This window comes from Engraulis encrasicolus, chromosome 24, assembly GCF_034702125.1.
Source record: "Engraulis encrasicolus isolate BLACKSEA-1 chromosome 24, IST_EnEncr_1.0, whole genome shotgun sequence".
Classification (NCBI taxonomy): Eukaryota; Metazoa; Chordata; class Actinopteri; order Clupeiformes; family Engraulidae; genus Engraulis; species Engraulis encrasicolus.
In genome coordinates, this window is record NC_085880.1 from 37,344,096 (window position 1) to 37,348,320 (window position 4,225).

At 36.7% G+C, this 4,225-nt stretch overlaps 1 long non-coding RNA gene across 2 annotated transcripts; it reads left to right on the forward strand.

Moving 5' to 3' along the window:
* The first annotated feature begins 326 nt into the window (after positions 1–326).
* On the forward strand, positions 327–3,950 carry LOC134440740 (uncharacterized). 2 transcript variants are annotated; one of them, XR_010033025.1, is made up of 5 exons: positions 327–758; positions 1,277–1,332; positions 1,789–1,858; positions 2,058–2,144; positions 2,954–3,950. It is a non-coding gene; the product is annotated as an uncharacterized LOC134440740 (long non-coding RNA). The 2 variants fall into 2 exon arrangements; XR_010033024.1 differs by having other exon boundaries at positions 327–1,332.
* The last annotated feature ends 275 nt before the right edge of the window (positions 3,951–4,225 follow it).

The window sequence follows — 4,225 nt, forward strand, 5'->3', positions numbered from 1 at the left end:
ATTTTTAGTTGTTTATTTCCAGAATTCATGCTGCCCATTCACTAAAGTTACCTTTTTCATGAATACTTACCACCAGCATCAAATTCTAAGTATTCAATATGACTGGGAAAATTGCACTTTTCATACATGAAAAGGGGGATCTTCTCCATGGTCCGCCATTTCCAAAAATAGCCATTTTTAGCTGCAAAAATGACTGTACTTGGACCATACTAGAAAATATTTGTTTATTACTTAGTAAACTTTCATGTAAAGATCAAATTAGGCAATAGGCAGCCCAGTTTCAATGAGCAGCATAGTTGCAGTACCTTTTTTGACCATTTCCTGCACAGTGTCCCTTTAAGGAATATTGAAATCATATAAACACCATTTGAACTGTCCGCGTATTAACTTTTAAACAAATAATCTAAACAAATAATGTAGGCCTATGCACTTGAAAAAAGCTCATAATATTAACTGACATGCACATCACACTCCAGAACAGTAGGTGGCAGTAAGAAATGAATCGCCTATTGTCGAAACACATTTTCATTGACAGTATTTATCTTCTTCCTGCTGGCACCAAGTTGTTACCTTATTGGTACAGAAATATTTTACATAAATCAAAACTATATATGTGAAATTCATGCTGTAATTCAGGTGGGATAACAAACAAAAACAAAAAAAAATCACCAAAGGGTAAAACCGGAAATGGAATTACGTCACTTCCTGTTCGTCAGTTGGTCTCCTGCTTTGAAATTGAGGCAATCGTTTTCAGCCGGGTAAGTTTCACAATCCGTTTCAATCCTTGTCATCTTTGGCAATATGCTTGTATTAAGACACTATTACAGTCATTTGTGAAGTATACTACGCTATTGTGATGTTTTTGGCGCTTTTGTCTGTATGGAAAGTTAACTGATACGAATATTGTTAGATCATGCTGTGTGATCTGACAAGCTGTTTGTCTTGCATTCAAATATCCACTCTTAAACATTAGATTATCTTGTGCAACATCTTTAGGAGTAAAAAAATAAATAACCTTAAGGTTTATCGAGTCTGAAGTGTAATTTACCAGCATAATTATTTTAAACATAATTTAACACCTGCTGCTGTTTAGCTTAGCAGCTAGCTAATGCTCTCTAGCTTGCTATTGCCCTGTAATGCCCCACATGTTACTCAAAATATGTATTATATTTTTTGTAATGGGCGTCACTATTGGCCAGTCCTGAATATCACCTTTGAAAAGCCATGTTTGCCGATATTGTGAGAAAAGGTTCATCTCTGTTTTTCAACTTGACAGATGGTTACCCCCTGTGCTAGTGGAAGATGTGACTTTGAAGACAGTCATTGTAAAAGGTAGGATTTCTGTCCATGTTCAATTGTTTTACACTTTACCCTCTGCTTGAACACTTTACTTACACCAAAGCAAAATGAGGATAAAAATATTTTTTAGCCAATTAGCTGTCATTTTCATGTTGGCATGGTGTCAACAGTTATTTTGTATTGTATGAAATATGGATATGGTGGAAAATATTTTAATTCACTTTAATTTCACGCTGTCTTAAGTGGCTGTAGTCACTTTATTTACCAATATTCTTAAATGGTGACAATATTCCCCAGTCTAAAAAGTGGTGACGATGTATTTGATATGGAAGATTATATTTGGTTGAGGCTACTCTACTCTCCTTGACCCCTGGTCTCAATTTAGGTTTTACAAGAAGTCAGTCAATGCCATTGTGATGTTAGCCCTCATCTTATCTTGTAATTTCTGTAACATCAACTCCAGCAGTCTAATTATGTGTTTTGTCATAGGTGCAAAAGGCTTGTCTAAGATAAGCTGGCAGTCTACACCGCATGGCCTGCGTTGCTGACATTAAGTGAAGTAAGTGTGGTGGTACATTATGTCATAACAGATAGTATTTAAGTGTCCTGTAGGATGTCTTTGTGGCTTGACCACAGGTGTTGCCCCACCTGCAGGCCCAGAGATAGAAAGACATAGTGACAAGTCACAGGACAGACAGGAAGCACAACACAACTGGGCCTGACAACCATGTAATTTTCTTGTCATGTGTCTTTGACAGGTTAATGCAGAGTTCCTGTGCCTGACAGATACTTGAGGAAGCATCTTGGAGGTTGTCAAGGAGAAGGGAGGCGTTGCCAGAAGGAAGGTAGGATAACTCATGGCTCCAGCAGCTAATGGAAACATTGTGTTTGAGTTGCAAACAATCTAATGAAGTTGGGTATTAGGTATTAGAAGGTCAGACATTAGGTGTGGGAGATGCATGGCCCACCTCTAGGTTCACTGACTCTGAATTTTGAACAGTTCTGATTATGGTGTTCACAAACGATCTGCATCCCAATAAAGAGAGCATGCAATATATGGCACCTGCATATCACTGACAAGCACACTATTAAATGCCCCCTATTAGTGGCCATGATTGTCATTCACTAGATATCAGCATTTTTACATTTAGTGCCTATATAATAACACTAAGTCCCTGCGGTAGCCTTGGGGATGATGATGGTGATGATGATGTTGATGGTGATGGTGATGGTGATGATGATGTTGATGGTGGTGGTGGTGGTGGTGGTAGGGATGGTAGTGATGGTCTTTTTTATCTTTTTAACTTTTTAACTTACTTATTTATTATTGTCCTAGCACCCTCTCCTCCGTTTTATGAAGCTGCTAATGCACTTTTTACAATGCACTTTCATTTTTACTAATGTACTTGTTGTTGTGGTTTTTAACTGAGACATTTATATTTTCCCCTAACATCTTTTTTAAGTATTTATCCTGTGTTGTTGTATGTACACTGTCTACCGTCTCTGCACTATCTGTATCTGTATGTTACTGCTGCAACAAACGAATTTCCCCATGGCGGGATTATTAAAGGCATACTTACTTACTTACATTAAAGCTACATAAAAAGTGTGTGCACAGTGTTAAGCTTTCTGCATTTTCTTTTTCCACCATCAGGACTGGAGTGGCGAAGTGATCCAAAGGCAGACTGCACATCTACGTATATGGTTTGCAAGGAACATCCCATGCCAGAGACTGTGATACAAGGCATGGAGCTGTACAGTGAACTCGGAGCATCTCTTGTGCATGTGTGATGCTGTTTGGACTCGGTTACCGGTATATACCCTCAATCTCAACTCTGTGGATTTGGATTTACAATTTTAAGTATCCAGATGAACTGAAATATATGTTCTGGTGAATTTGGAAAATATGCCCAAAAGGTCCAATCACTATAAACTACAGTAAATATGTTGGACACTGGCAATCTCAGGTTCTAAGCCATTGTATAAAAGGACAATCCATCGCATTTCTATTAATACTTTTGTGTGCTGTTCTCTGATCTGAGTTGATGATTTTTTTTGTCCTTTTTTGTCTTTTGTCAGCATGGCATTGAGTATCATTGAGGGGCTTTTTTCTAAACATTGGCTATGCAGATTAAAAGATGAGCACTATAATGAAAGGCGTAATAATGCCTCAGTAGCACTTCATGGACACATTGATATCATAATTAAAAACATTTCTCTCTCCCTCTCCTCCCCCACTTTGAGAAAGAATCAAAGAGTCAAAAGTGCTCCTGCGGGCAGTTGGTTAATTCTAAAATGTCCATTCACAAATAACATCTTTTTCATGAATGTCTAAGTAAATAAGTGAGTAAATAGACACATACTGTTCTGATGAGAGTATGCTTTTCGGCCAAAGATATCTGACTGCATATCTGACCCAAGGGATTATGACATTACTTAGAATTTGATGGTGGTTGTAAGCATTCATGAAAAAGATGACATTTCTGAACAGGCCACATTAATTAATGTGTTACAGTACACTGATAATTTCAGGTTTTCTGTTTAATTTCTGTTTAATCATACGATTATATTGTCAAGATTTTGGTGTTTTATTATCGTTTGACTGCATGTTTGTCCAGCTGATGAAATATTAATAAAAGAAATGTTTTGAAGTTCTTGTCAAGTATATTTTTCTCATACACCTAAACAAGATATTAATTCTACATGAGAAAATAAGTATTCTAGCTAAGAAAATCAGACTAGTTTTAAGACTTTAAATGAGCTGGAAAGAAGTAAATTTGCCTTGTTTTAAGCGTCTTGTATGCTTGTTTTGAGCAATAATTTCTTGGAGGACATCTAATTCTAAGCAATAATGACTAATAAAGGAGAAGAAATTGCTTAAAATAAGAGCAAAAATCTTAACAAGCAACAGAAAAACAAGATTTTT